The sequence below is a fragment of the Anabrus simplex genome, chromosome 1 (assembly GCF_040414725.1).
Source record: "Anabrus simplex isolate iqAnaSimp1 chromosome 1, ASM4041472v1, whole genome shotgun sequence".
Lineage (NCBI taxonomy): Eukaryota > Metazoa > Arthropoda > Insecta > Orthoptera > Tettigoniidae > Anabrus > Anabrus simplex.
In genome coordinates, this window is record NC_090265.1 from 1,148,199,689 (window position 1) to 1,148,215,972 (window position 16,284).

General features: G+C 38.9%; 1 protein-coding gene across 2 annotated transcripts in view; it reads left to right on the plus strand.

Annotated features, from left to right (window-relative positions):
* Positions 1-13,124, plus strand: part of LOC136858107 (sialin) — a 310,094-nt gene extending 296,970 nt beyond the window's left edge. For both annotated transcript variants that reach the window (XM_067137406.2, XM_067137407.2), the window contains one exon: positions 12,719-13,124. The gene's annotated coding sequence lies outside the window, so the exon portion shown is untranslated. The remainder of the gene's footprint in view (positions 1-12,718) is intronic.
* Positions 13,125-16,284: the final 3,160 nt, after the last annotated feature.

The following is a 16,284-nucleotide window of genomic DNA, read 5'->3' on the forward strand; positions in this document are numbered from 1 at the left end:
CAAAAATAAAGGAAACATAATTACATGTTAAGCAACACTTTCTATTCAACACAGGTTCCTGAAAAAATAATTACATGACACCAAATCAATCAACTGGTGGACTTTACAATATCATGCACAAATCAACGTGGATTCCTGAAATGAAATTACGTGACCCAAATTCATAAAAAATGACAGAGTAGGCTTTACCTTTCAATACCTAATTCAATGTTGTATCCTGGAAGAGATTACATGACACAAATATTCCTCAGTGCGGTTATATCATAAAAGAAAATCTGAACAAAACATCACGATATAAAACTCACGTCAACTACAACAACCATAGAGACATGGACAGAAACGATAAAATCACGAAGTACGGGCCGCTCAAATAAAACTCTCCTCAGTAGACAAACATATCACCCTCGCCAACACACGGCGGAATGACTCAAAGTGGAGATCCACGTCTCCCAAAATAAAGCAGCAATACAAAAACCACAGGGTCCAACCCTTTACACACGCTGCTCAAAAGTCTACCCCAGGCAAGTCACACAATCAAGGAAATGCAGGCCCTTCCGATGAGGAATGCGTCCTCTTACTCAAAATCACACAAAATAATATCTCATGTCCTAAAGTTGCGTAAAACTGAAGAAATATGAAGGACGTCGTCTAACATTCACTCGCATGAAAGAAACACGACCGCGCTGGTCACAAATCAACGCGCTTGTGCACAAAGTAAACATGAATAATAAATTGGCCAACTCTGTAATAAATATGATAAACTGAAACTAAGAAATTGCCACATTGACAATCGGTCATGTCGGAACATCAGAAAGTTACTGAAATATCTCAATCCTACATCGCGAGAAACTCATATTGATAATAGTAATAATAATAAATTAATAATAATAAATTTTACAGAAATTTTATTCTAATATTCGGAACTCGAAATACGCAACAGCGTTCGTGGAACTCGTGAATCCATTACTAATTTACAACCTCGACATACAAAATAGTCATGAAGATGACGCTAACCAATTCGTGGATCCACACTCCACCGTCTTACACACTCTCATTCACACATCGTGCAATAAATCCCAGAAAATGTGACGGCATGTTTCCATACATTTTGAGTTCCCATTAATAATACTTTAATCTACTCCTTCCTGACTTTAATTTGAATCCTTAATTACATTTACAATTAAGCCCCGAGACGTACACTGCGTCTCAAATATCAAAACAAAACAAATCAAAAAAATATATAAGGCCAAAAGAAAAAGACTGACTTGTAAAAATCATGACGCTAACCACTCAGCTAAATAAATCAGAATAAAATGTAAGAAAGCAAGCTGGGACCTCATGCAAATGGTCCACATTTATGTTACAATTTATATTTACATAAACAAGCTTCCTATCATTTACTTTAAACAGGATGTAGTCCTTCCAAACAAAGCTACATCTACAGAAATTAAATATCAAGTTCACCTACCCCCTTTTGCAATATTAAACACGTTCATACTCACATAATTACATTAAAACTCTGTACTCATCTGTTTTGTTGACTTATGGCCGCTCGTCCTCAGGAGACAGCCGACCCCATCTTGTTTTTAGCCAGTCATATCGATGATGATGCTGCCTTCAGGAAAGACTTGGATCAGTCCTTTTGTCTCCATCGAGGGGAGGAAAGGTGATGTCGTATTTTCCGTTGCTGCTTCTGCTCCCGGATGTCGTCTAAAATATCCGCTCGTTCATGATGTAGAAAGTAGGTCAATATCAACCTGCCGGTTACTATAATACTACAGCCGGGGGGGTAAATCCCACTGACCGTGAAACCAGTACCCATTCAGTCGCTTCTCTTATCTACTCCCATAACTAGGTCAAATATTTCCCATTTTATAAATGGCTGGCCTGGAAATTGTATAGTTTATACCCTCGGAAACTATTTACACAGGCAGGCTACTATGCATTTGACATGATTAAATGGAACTGTTCCCTCCCTTTGGTAATCGTAAGTTAAATGCCATTCTCCCAGTATTAGAAAACTTGAGTATATCAAATTCAGACTGAGCGTCTTCCAACAAAATCTTACAAGTCCACACACAATCACTCGCGTGAATAAAAACTTCTTCTTACGATGTTACCTGCACAGAATCTCACTGAATAATAGGGTAACTAACTGACACGATCATTGTTTTTATTAACTCGTCCTCGAAGACGCCATCGTATCCTCGATTGGGGCAACCTCTTCCCTAGATCGAAGCCTTGCCATATCGACGGTGGCTCTATCCTTTCATTGGCTCAACACATCGCGTACCTGACGCTTACTTCAAACATCTCTTATAAGTGACCCTAGTCTCTCGCTGGGCATCGGAAATGTTGTCTGTTGGAATTCTATTGTTCCCTTGTTCGGCTTTGTGTGTGTCATGTCAAAATTCCACCTTCCAAACTTAACTGGTGAGCAAACAAACCAGAGTTCCACGCTCCCTGGAGAAATTGCGACATGTGCTGCTGAATGTAGATGTTTCCTGCCGGTTACTAGTACTTAATAAAATGAAATATTCTCTGTACATTCAAATAAATGACTGATTAATTAAATGAGCACTTCAATAAGGGCTCAGTAGTGATTTGGAAAGTGATGATGAGCATAACTTTCACATTACTTTCATGCTGGACTCCAAACTGTTTCAAGGTCTATCAAACAAAAATCTCATTTTAAGTGAGTAATTGTAAACAGTTACCTACTGCCAAAATTTCATGTTAATATTGTATATGGTTCTCTTTTTTTTTTTCAATATATTTTCCCTTGTGTTGCACAAAGAAGCTCCTCCACTGGGATTTAAATATGAGCCAGTGTGACATGCAGGTATGTAACTATGTATTTGTCAACAACCTTTTTAACACCCAATATTCTACAGCACTCAAAAACAAAGTTTTGCAAATGACGATTTAACACGATGTAGATGCAGAGTGGATCTCTGCCCACAAGTGGCCATGCTTCTACGCCTCTGTATTCGGGAGACGGGAAAGGGCTAGAATTCATGGCTGATCCCCACCATCGGTTGTCCTGAGAACGGTTTACAGTGGTTTTCCATTCTCCCGCACTAAGGCACATTCCGGGAAAGTTCCTAGTATAGGCCACAGCCGCCAAGCCCCTCACCTTCTCTGCGCATCTCCTTCACCGTAACAAATCTCCCGGCCTGAGAGACTGTGTAACCGTCTAAGAGGCCCACCTCCCGCTACAGGGCAGGAATGAAAATGTTTGAGTAATAGCAGTAGTAGTAGTAGTAGTACAAGTTTTTTTTGTGGCAGGGGAAAATCTTCCAAAGACACCACGCTGTGTGGGAGTTGGATTTCCACCAACTAAAAACCCCTGCCCTCTTCACTCAGCCCATTCTGGAACTACTTGATGGCATGACATGAGAATGGAGTGATTTATATTATTATGTTCCTCCTTTCTCTTCTTTCTCCTTCATCCCCATAATGCATGTCGCCATTGCCTTTACTGTGTTCCAGGCAAGCGGACTCTCCAACATGATCTGAATCAGATTCCCTGGCATGAGTTGTCGGCCAAGTTGTTGCCAGGCTTTCCTTCGTTCTTCTTCCCACCGAACACAGTAGAAAAAAGTGCGTTCTACTGTATCCCTTTCAGAACAGTACCAACAACCATTTCCCTCCGTCTTTTCCATCTTCATGGCGTGTACGCCAAATTTTCCATGTCCTGTCAGGACCTGTGACAGGAAGTAACCTACCTGCCAATGTCTACTTTTAAGCCAGCCTCCTATGTCGGGTATTAGCTTTTTTGTCCATTAGCCAACATTGGTTGTGCCATCCCATTGGCCTTGCCAGTCTAGTAAGAGCTGGTTCCTCAAGGTTTCTTTTCTTCAGCAGATATAGCCACACCCCTTTCATGCCAAAGTTTTCTCTTTACCACAAACAGGTCAATTGGAATACTGGCAGCTACAACTTGTAAAGCTGCTGTCAAAACAGTTCGATAAGTACAAATAACTCTGAGCAGCATTTTCCTTTGTACTCTTTCCATAGCTCTTCGGTGAATCTTCTTCCTGAGTGCATTGTGCCAGATAGGTGCAGCATAAAGTAATGGAATATACTGCAGAGCACATAATCTGTCTCTTAACTGTTCTTGGTCCTCCGATGTTAGGCATAAGTCTAGCTAATGCCAATGCCTTCTTCTCTGCCTTTTGAGTTACTGCCTTCACATATGCACCAAATGTGCAATTCCTGTCAATAAGAACCCCAAGGTATTGTACAGACTTCTCTGGGACAATCTCTGTATCATTTAATAAGAAGCAGACATTGTTCCAATTCCTGGAACCTTTCAAAATTACAGCTTCAGTCTTATGTGATGCCAGTCTCAATTTATTATTTACCATCCATAGGTTAACTCGTCTCAGTGATTCGTTTACTCAGAAGGTCAGTTCCTCTACATTCTCTGCTATTATCAATATTGCAAGGTCATCTGCATAACCGATAGATATTGTCCCTTTCGTCAGCTGCAGACGTAGGACGCCATCATATAGAATGTTCTACGAGGTGGGTCCTAGGACAGATCCCTGTGGAATGCCAGCACTCATTTCAAGGTCTTCTAAATCATCAAGCCATATTCTTCATCCTTTGAAGTACTTAGCAATTATTTGTTGTAGATACTGAGAAATGTTCTTCCTACGAATTCTCTCAAAATAATGCTCCAAGAAGCAGCGTTAAAAGCATTTTTGACATCTAGTGTTATCAAAACAGCCCATTTCTCGCTGCTTTCTGCCTGTATTTGAATCACCCTCTCAATAGTTTGGGTTGTGTTTCTGCCCTTTCTAAATCCAAACTGGTTCAAAGAAAGTCCTCCCTGTTGTTCAAATTCTTTCTCCAGTCTTGTTTTAATCAATCCTTCGTAAAGCTTGCTCAAGGTGTTTAATAACCAAAGTGGCCTGTACGCTGATGGATCTAATGATAGTTTCTCTGCCTTCAATAACAGCATTAGCATGGCTACTTTCCACTCATCGGGAAATTCATGCTTTCTCAGTAAGTCGTTGAAGACTGATAAGATCCAATCAAGTACCACCTCAACTGCAAACTTGATGGCTTCTGGTGGGATGCCATCTACACCAGGTGCCTTACCAGTCTTCATATTGCATGCTACCTATTGTAACTCAACCACAGTAAACAGTCCTTCAACACTAAAATCTGACTCCATTTCAAGTCTGTCATTAGTACAAGGAAACCACTCCATCACTATGGCTTTCCTTCCATTAGCTGGGATCTGAACTGGTACCCTGTTGATTAGTCGACCAGTTACTATCTTATATCCCGCCCCCTAGATATCACTGTCCAGATTTCCACATAGCTTTTGCCAGAGATTTCTTTTAGAATCCTTTATTAGCTTCATTAGCCCTTTCAGTCACACATTTTTTCTAATCGACCAACAATTCTAAAATTTGGCACACTTGCTAAATGAAACCTTGTGATTAATTATATCTGAGCTTGGAACACCTATGTCGAGCAGTTTTAGAGATTTTTAATGTGCACTGTAATGTACACTGTGACTCGAAGGTTGCAGAGTACAAGACATAATTAATATTATTTATACAGTTTTATTCAATCTATCCAAGTAAATATTATGTAAATTAGTCATAAAATAAGTTCCAAAACAATATATCAAAGATTCTAAATAAGAATATACCAAAATATTATTACTAAAAATCCACCACAAAAGAAAAAAGAAAATTTTTGAAAAACGGCCAAGAAGTAACACAAAAGTTTGGTATTGGCAATTCAGAGCCTAAGATTGCATTCAAGTTATCTGGAGACACTAGTCAATAGCACAGAAACAGTGCCTGAAGAATGAAAAAACTTTCTTCCTCTACAGGTTTATGGAGTATGATAACTCTGGAGGCAATTGTGTTCCCTCATTATGCAAAGGTGAACTTGACATTTTAGGCACAAGAAGTGCATTCTGTTGTTGCATTCTGAAGCCTTGCATCTTGATGCAAATTTTTTGTCATCAAACCCTGGCACGTGGTTAATTTGATCCAAACGTACTTCATTGATTGGATGCTGCTCAGCTTGCTTGTGTCTCTTCACTTCTGATACATCACGTTCTGCATTGGCACTTGGACGGCCACACTTTTTGAGAGAGGATCAAAGATTCACCGATGTGTTGCCTGAAGTGAACCAGGTCCAGAACGTTCTTTCCTGGTACACCAAGTACTTTAGCATCCTTTTTATATTCCAACCAGCTGTTGGTGCAAGCCTGGGGTAATCATCCTAAGTGTCCACTTTCTTGTTCATATGAAGATCCTGTAAATGCTCATCAGGTTTCATGCATGCCTTCAATTATTGTCGTACTTTATGTTCTTCCTAATACTGACAGGTGGTTCATGACTTTTCTTGTGATGAATAATGTTGCATTTCAGCATGCTTTCACTGTGGTTGAAAACTATTAATTTGATGATAGTCAAAGCAGGGTGGGATGCTGCTTATGTGTAACCAAGGAGTAAATAACACACTAGAGCCAGAAGTTCTGGAGGAATGCTTGCAGTCTGTTGATCATCATTCCAGAGACTATCAAATGTTTTATTTATTTTTACTAGGATATTACCTTTCTAATTTGTTTAATGTATCTTTCACATGCAACAGCATCGTCATCCAGGTTTTCAGAATGAACATTTTGAAAAATATTACCATGATCTCGATACAGAAAGAAATCTCTGCCTGAAAGTTAAGCTTTCAGTTGTGGGAAGTGATCAAGAATTCTCTCACGTAGATGGGTAGTATGTGCATTTTGAAGGTCTTTACTTTCCACACCCTGAAGATTTGCTACTATTTTGCTATTTGCTTTACGTCGCACTGACACAGATAGGTCTGCAATGCCCCCCTTCCCTAGCAATATTCTAAGACGTAAAATCATGCACACGTAGGGAAAAATGAGGTGTGAACCGCGACTAGAAAAGGCCAGCAGAGAACAGTCTTGAGCTGGAAACAATCCTCATTATTGATGAATAAGGATATCACATCAGTCTAAAATACAACAATAAAATTTAAATAAAATTTAAATGGAGGTTTATTGATGAAAGGTGGTGGTGGTGGTGATTATTGTTTTAAGAGGAAGTACAACTGGGCAACCATCCTCTATATAACACTAATCAGAAGGAAAAATGAAGATATCGGCCAAAGGAAGACAAGGGCCACTAAGGGCGTGAAAATGAAAGACTCCCTAGCCCTCGCAAACCTAATAGCGTCGGAGTCAGAAAAGAACAAGAGTTGACCAAGGGAGGTCGGTTAGGATAGAAGAAAGTGAGGAGCCTGGCACTAGTAAGTGGAAGCAATGCCAGGACTCTGCTGAGGGCCCCATGGTCGCGAATCCACGCTCCAAAGTTCAGAGCCCCTGAGGCCCTGTTTAGTCGCCTCTTACGACAGGCAGGGGATACCGTGGGTGTTATTCTACCGCCCCCACCCACAGGGGGATTATTGATGAAATAAGATTGAAGCAGAAAGGTAAAACTGTGATGTCAATAACATTAAAAAAGGGCAAAATATTGTATCATAAGCATACCTCGTTCAATGGATGTCTGAACATTACGGCGTGAGTGCGGCATTTTTACACTCCATGATAGAAATAAATATTACCACAAACTTGCCGCCTCAAAAGTAACCAGGTTACATCATGTGCAGGTAATTATACAGCTCACACGGCCCAACTAGGTCGTTCTTTTTACGAGATTTACTTCATTCACAGCATATCCCTCTTTGCGCTCATTATCCACACAACAACAATAGTCATAGCTCATCCGAAAAAAGGCTCCATGCATAATTGAGGGGGAAAAAGGGTAAAACCAAAACGTTAGATAATAGCACGCCAGAGAGAGAAACGTCTCTAGACCAAAGAAGTGAATTAAATCAAAAGGAGAAAACACAGGCATGCACATACTGTAGCCCAACAGAATAAAAGAAAACAATCATGGCTGCCTCAAGGCAAGCAAGCGCCCGAGACAGAGACCAAGATAGAATAAGCAATACTGTACCAGGAACAAACAGAAGGTACAGTAACAAAATCACAAACGAAAATACAACTGACCGATACATTGTCTTTCCACTCCCCTCACTCACACACACACACACACACGCACCCAGGCACAACACCAATTCATATAGGGTGACTCACCTGGTCTCGAACTCACCAGACAGCAGTGTGCACGACGCAAACAATAATACAGAGGGGTCGGAGGAATCCCGTATTCATAACCATCATGTCACGCGCCTCGTACGACGAGAATGAAGCTTCCAGTCGACACGGAGAGCATACATATATTTGATGGTGAAATACCATACGATGCAGTGCACATAAATAGAACCAAATTTTGAGACCCAGTTACTAACATGGCATAGTCACAAACACACTATCAGACACACGTCCCACTCATGCTGTTTGTGGCAGAAGACGCATACCAATCAGCTATATTCAATAGGGCCAATAGTACTAAAGAAAGGTAAAAACAAAGAAACAAGAATTAACGTACCTCCATTATGAATAATCAAAATATTAAGATGCATGTTAGTATGAGCTTGGTTTGAATACACTAAACGTCCATTTATAAGATAGGAATGCAGCTCTTTTCTGTGCGGGCTCCATTGTTAATTAATCTCTCATAAACAAAGCAAAGATTCCCTTTAAAGAGATAATACTCCTTGTCTCGCAAAAGGAATGATCTTCCATGTTTATATCAGACAGTGCTGCCCTCTCTATTACTTCATCAGAAACGCATAAGTCATTCTAATTGAGGCCATAGGAAGCCATTTACATATTTGAAAAAGTCACATTTATGAACATGCCACCAGGCATGGTTCAGGTCTTATGGCGACGATGGGATAGGAAAGGCCTAGGAGTGGGAAGGAAGCAGCCAAGCCTATGTCTGACAATCAATAAAATTTTGTCCGAGGATTTTATCATGTATTTTTGTGATCAGACAAATCTGTACGCAGAACAGGTAATTAGTACAGTGCCATGATCATTCACGAAGTATTCAGTAATACCAATATTCAGTAATGCCGACATGGAAACCAGTTTCAGAGTCAGAAATGAAGCAATTTTTAGGGCTAATGTTCATTACTGGTATTATTAGGAAGCCAGATGTAAAAATATACTGGGTGGAGAATCCCACTTTTGAAACTCCAATTTTTTCTAAAACAATGCCTAGGAATCGCTTTGAAAGTATAATATCCTTCCTTCATTTCAATGACAACAGACAACACGACATTGCAGATAGGTTCTACAAAATTCAGCCGATACCAGAACAGCTTAGTGACCAGTTTCCTTTAGTGTACACCCCAGAGCAAAACCTGTCGCTAGTTGAAGGAATGCTGGCCTTCGGTTCCAGCGTGGCATCTAAAAATCGCTGGACTGCGAGAGACAGTGCCCATGGATGGAGCTGGGAGCGAAATGTGTTAACAATTTTCCCTCAGGAATTATGACGACCTGAGTCACCTGAAAAGCTGCACTACATCACAAAGGACAAAAGCTGAAATTATAAACTCAGAATTGCATAAAGTTTTGTTAAACATGTTCATCTGTTGCTGAGTTAGTCACCCCTGTCAGGATTTTTTGAGGCAGGCTCAGTGATGTTAGCAAAATATGTTGCGAATTACAACATATCAATGTATTTCTCCTCCAGCTCATTTCATATAGCCCACAAAGGCATTGCTCAGGCACTGATTTCTCTAAACTAACTTATTTGCAAAGGCAATTACTGTTTTTTCTTTATGATCCCAATTGAATTTTGATCAGGCAGAATCTCTATCATGTCAGAGAGAGAATTATTTCACAACTTTTTTCTCGGCACCTTACCTCTGAAATCATAACTGAGCAATTATCAGTGCTAACACCATCACACTGATCCAGAGATATTTCAATTTTCCTCTGGAGAACAATGAATATTCCAGCTAATACCAGTACCTTAGCAATGAGCTATCTTCTGGCCTTGGTAGAGTCGTTGCTGCTGTGCAAATCGATATCCTCAAGTCATGTTGATTGACACACACAGGGATGGGAAAAGTAAAAGAAACAAATAATTGGGCTGAATTACAGTTACATGAGAATTATTTTAATCAGTTACAATTACAGATTACTTTTTCAACAAGTGTAAAATACAATTCCCCAAGCTCGATAGCTGCAGTCGCTAATTGCGGCCAGTGTCCAGTGTTCGGGAGATAGTGGGTTCGAACCCCACTGTCGGCAGCCCTGAAGATGGTTTTCCATAGTTTCCCATTTTCACACCAGGCAAATGCTGGGGATGTACCTTCATTAAGGCCACGGCTGCTTCCTTCTCACTCGGTGCAAAGTAAAGCAACTTGCAAAAAAAAAACAAAAAAAAAAAAAAAAAACAATTACTTCATAGAATATCAGTCTTAAGGAAATCACTTTGCCTGCTGCCATTTCTTGATGGATACAGTACTTTTGTATCCATCTTTTGGCACAGGCCAGAGTAAAGTGTAGCTTTCACCGAAGTCCCAGTCTCATCCATGGCTGTGACAATATGGAAGCTGCTGGGGTATGGGTGGTGCTGAGTAATGGCATTCAGAGCACGACTAGTGCATCTGAGTGTTATGAAAGGTGTTGCTCATAGGGTCAGTCGTGCTGCAATAGCACTTTCTGACCCAGTGAGGAAAGCAATGGCAAACTAACTCACTCCTCGTCTTGCCTAGTACGCCTCATTTTGGTGCTGCCATTGGTTTTTGTGGTTTCCTTGTAACCGCATAAATTTTGGTGGTGCTATTTGAGGATCCAACCAGCCTCTGGGCTGATGACCTAACAGACAGACAGAAGGAAATCACTGACTTTTTTTTTTTCCACATGAGGCTGGAATGATACCAAAGTTCACAAAGAAATCAATTTTAGTTCATTTTTTGAGGGTTTTTAAATTACTTTTTATCATATTGGCTGTTATCACCAAGTAAGACTAAACATGATACCTTAAAACCTTCAAAATTATATTTTTCCATCATTTTTATTTTAGTAAGTGAACTTCAGCATTTCAAATAATTTGCTATTTGCTTTACAAAGTAATTGGTTCTTAAAATTCTCATCACTATTCCTTGACCTCTTGGCAGAAAATACGTTGCTGAATTTGCTGAAAAGATATCCAATAGGAGTCCTTGAAAAGATATGTGTGTATGGGTAATTTAGGATATTTTATTTGGAGTATGGCTTATACAGACAATATCAGTAATATATATATAGACATATTTACAGATGAGAAACAAAGTAATTTGTGCTTCACAATTGTATATCTAGTTCTTCAATCCAGCGTACAGCATCTGGAGTTACCAGCAGGAAGTCAGCTTCATTACCGTGATAGGCTCGAATCTTGCATTCCCTGATGATATGATGAATAGTCTGGTGTGGAGTTTGATGTCTTTGGAAGTATTGAAAACTGGAGAGGTATCTCATGCAGCACTGGTAAAAGCTATTGACTCTGCTGTAGTTGAACTGAAAGTGTTATCATCACTTTATTTTTCTGTTTCTTCTTCCATGTATATCAGTTACTAGAATGAAACAATTACAACTTTATTTCAAGAAGTAAATTTTGAGTAAAAAGTTAAATTTTGTAAGAAATAACAATTACAAGTAAAAATTACTCAAAAAGTATTCATTACAAGTCATTTCAGTAATTTTACTCTGGATACACATTAATAAAGGTAGCATAATTCTTTCCTCATTTTCAAAATTGTACTGGAGGGATAAAAGCAGTCAACACCTAGTCCTGTAACACAGCAGACCATGCAAAGGGCCAGTGTTTAGGGTAGCTTTACTTTAGTTGTCTTACCACTATCCCAATGTCTTAACAGAGTAAGGTTGTATCAAGCAGCACATATCGTAGTTTCACTGAGTATCTGGTTCCTAATTTACTTTTCCTGAATTTCAACCAATTGATAAGAATTAAGGCGGTTGGTAACTTTAATTTTTGGTGCAGTTGGTAGCTAACATATTTCTATCAGCTTCAATAGCATTACAATGATATTGACATGCTTCCTGATACAGCAAAATTCCAGTGTTACCAGACAACATCGAGAAGGTCTTTGAAGCAACTTTCATAAACGTGGCCAGCTGCAACGTGGAATGTAACAACCTCTTTTCTTTCCAGCAAAATAAAAGTATTATGTACAGTGTAACGTGCATGAGAGAACATTAGGCACTAGTTATCCTGATCTCAACATGCTACACAGTACTAAAAATCGTGGTTTGTTCTTCTGATGAAGACAGGTTAAGTGTGTGGTCATGTGAAGACTGTAGAGTATTTTCCTATAGATATTGTATTTTGTAACAAAACTGGTTAAGTTCATATGAAACTTATATCACACTTACTTATTTCAAACAATGATTGGTGACTTGCATCACAAATCTTTGTTCTGCATATTGTTGGTATTTTGAAATACCTATCTTTACTCTTGGGTAGAGTTGAAACTTTAGAAGGAATCAGTAGGAGGTATCATTTTGAAAGGTATTTAAGTTTTTGGTGTCATCATCTGGAGATATCAGCATGGATGAATTACAGCAGTATCCACAATTTACTTGTAGAAAGCCTAAAGGTTCAGCCACATGATCAAAATAACCAAGGCTATCAGATAAATTTCATTTACAATTCACAACCTAGTTTAACTAAGATTTGAGGAGACTCTACCCCCTTAGAATTTAAAAGAGAAACTCTCTGAATCAATTTATGTAATGTTGCAGGTTCTACTTCATTCGGAGAGTTCCAGCTTGCAGAAGAAACTGCCGTAAAATCAAGAGACCTAGCCATGTTATTTGCATGGAATTGGAGATACCATTGTATTTTTGCATATATCTACAACAGAGTTTTTATCATTCATTCATTATTAAAACATCCTACCTAAGTAATTGGTGACAAAAGTTGTAACACGTCCTCCCACTTCTTACAATGTATTGTAGCACATCACTTAGTCTGTACAGTGAGGAAAAGTAATCATCTACTTGTATATATGTCACTGCACATCCATCAGTCTCAGTCTGAAACATTTCTAATTTTTTATACGTATTAAATAAGTACAACAGTCAGAATTTGTATGTATGCATCAGTGTGTGTTCATTGTAGTCAACAATAAATTATTGTTACTTAGAAGGACAGTACAGAACCATACTAATATAGTATGATATTGTAGTTCTGTACATTTCATATACAGTCGACTCTCGATAATTTGAAACTCAAAGGGACCAGAGATAAAGTTCAATTTACTGAGAGTTCAAGTAACCAAGAGGGAGGGAGGGAAAAATTCAAATAAACAAGAGTTTCACTTATACTTACTCATTTCCTTCACAACATTTGTACAATTATGAAATGTTCATACAGAAATGTTCATTTGAATGTTCATACAGAAATGTTCATTTTGAAAAAAAGTCCGTAAATTTCTTTTGAGTGAGCGACTTTCATTTATCATTGTCCAATGAATTTTCGATAGTGGTGAGAGCTGAGAAGAAATCGTCATTTGTGCCCCTTCTGAGGGCTTAGGAGCATAGGGTAGTAAGAGATGTCCTTGCCTCACTCAATGTGACTAGAACTGGTGGGTGTTCTTCTTCGTTTCTTCCTCGTCCTCATCCAGAGAGGCTAAATCCAACAGTTCAGTATCGGTTAGGGTACCGTGGACACCGATGTCATCGTCAGCTTGAATGTAATCCTTAAACGTTAACTCTTCACAATTAGGTAGAAGTCCCCATCCTGAGTCAAAATTCGTTTGGCGGCTCTGGTGGTGACTGTTCCACGTTTTCAGTTTGCTTAAACCTGCACTTTTTGAAGCAGTTATAAATGGTGGTAGGGTTGACATATTTCCAGACCTAATCAATCATGATTATAGTGGTTAAAACTGTTATGTTCGCCTTCTCACCTTTTTCGATGCTATCCAGCACAAGAGAAACAAATTCTCTGTGGTAGAGAGTTTTTAAATTTTGAATAATGCCTTGGTCTAATGGTTACAATCTTTTGTCGTGTTGGGTGGAAAAAAAAATCAGTTTTACGTGGTCTAATGGTGTTGGGTTATCATGCATGGTGCAGTGGTCCAAAAACAGTAAGATTTTGCATTTTTCCTTTTTCATGTCACTGTTAACTGAGGTCAGCCATTCATTAAACAACTCTGCCGCCATCCATGCTTTTTTGTTTGACCGATAAACTGTGGGCAGCGATTTTATTCCTTTGAAGCAGCGTGGTTTCGCAGATTTCCCTATAATGAGTGGTTTCAACTTTTGAGATCTGTCCATGTTACATGCTAGAAGGACAGTTATTCTTTCCTTGCTCAGTTTTCTTCCATGATACTTCTCATCTTTGAATGTCAGAGTGCGGTCAGGAAGACATTTATAAAAAAGCCCAGTTTTGTCTGTGTTGAATATGTTCCTTGGGTCATTTAAAAGTTCATTTAGTTCGTCAATCCATTCAGAACAAATGGAATTATCCATGCTGGCGCTCTATCCGCAGATCTTTTTAAATGTGATGGTGTGTCGGTTTTTGAAATAAGCTTCTAGTTGCTTTACATCGCACCGACACAGATACGTCTTATGGCGACGATGGGACAGGAAAGGCCTAGGAATGGGAAGGAATCGGCCATGGCCTTAATTAAGGTACAGCCTTAAATCATTTTCAGGGCTGCCAACAGTGGGGTTCGAACCCACTATCTCCCCGATGTGAGCTCACAGCTGCGCGCTCCTAACCACATGGCCAACTCGCCCGGTTTTTGAAATTTGAAAGCCACCCCTCATTTGCTGCAAATCCTTTAATCGCAAGAGACTGCACAAAAGACTTGGCTTTTTCCTTCAACATGAAACCGCCCAGGGGCACGTTTTGTCCTCTACACTGTCAAATCCACTTAAGCAAGCACTCTTCAAGATGGGGAAATTTACCCTTACGTGACCTTTTCCTACTCGCACTTAAGGGACTTTCGGTGACGCGATCTTTATTTTTCAAAATCATCGACAATGTCGATGGTAAAATACTGAACTTTTTGGCGACATTTTTTTAAAAATTGTCCATCCTCCACAGCTTGAATCACACGCTTTTTTTTTCACTTATGGAAAGACACTTGTTCTTTCTTGAACTCATTTTGATACATAAAAATTACACAAATCAAACCTTAACATACTGTAACACACTTTAACGTTTGAAAGAAGACTCAAGACTGCAAACTCATTCATACATTTCATTACTGATGTAAACAAACGACAGGTCTGTGCACGATAACAATACATACTGTAATCACCGACTTCAAATTATAGAGAGTAAGGAAGCCCGACTTCAAATTATAGAATGTCGGCGAGCAAGATGCCATTCCTACAACTTCAAGGGGACCAAATAACATTGAATTTTTTCAATTTATCGAGTATTTTTCACAGGACAAGGAAAAAACTTCAAATTATTGAGGGATTCAAATTAACGAGTGTCAAATTATCGAGAGACGACTGTACAAATTTATATATATATAAATATATATACTGTATATATAAAATAAGAGTTTTGTCTGTACACTGCTCAGAATTAAAAGAATGGTATTTCTGCATCAGTCCACATTAACCCTTGAACGCCTGAATTTTTTTCTTCCACAGGATCCTTTTTTGTGTTTATGTTTGTACTTAACAATTACACTTAAGTATGAATTTTCTATTTTGCGTCGCTCAGCACCCCTGCTTGTGAGAAACAGGTGGGTGCCATGCGGCACTACTAGGCACTCCTGTAGTCAACAGATGCAATACTTCCTTAGCTGTTGCAGTATTGGAAGAACTTGGCTGGCCTTTACTCAGTGCATTATATTTATAAGTAGAAAGGGTATTATTATTTATAATAAATTGAATAAATCTACTACAAACTGATGATTATACCTTTCAAAATGCACACACACAAAATCAATGTTATACAGAAACTTATCAATTCTATACTAACATACTAATATATTACAAAGAATGGAGACAGCAATCTGAAATATCCACAATTAGGGAGTACTGCTTGCGAACATGGGACTTAACAGAACATTGCACACAGAGTCCTACTTGACACTTCAAATACTCAGTACGTGACTGAGAGCTGCATTCTTCACACACACATTTCCATCTTTCTGAATTGTGCGAGTCGTCATCCAGTCATTCGATAAATTACCAAGTTCTTTAAAATCATTTTAGAAAATACTAGATAAACAATTTATAGGGAATTTGTCATCTGGACGATAGCCCTAAATGCATATTAATTATGACTGATTGATTGATTGATTGATTGATTGATTGATTGATCGATCGATCAAGAGCTT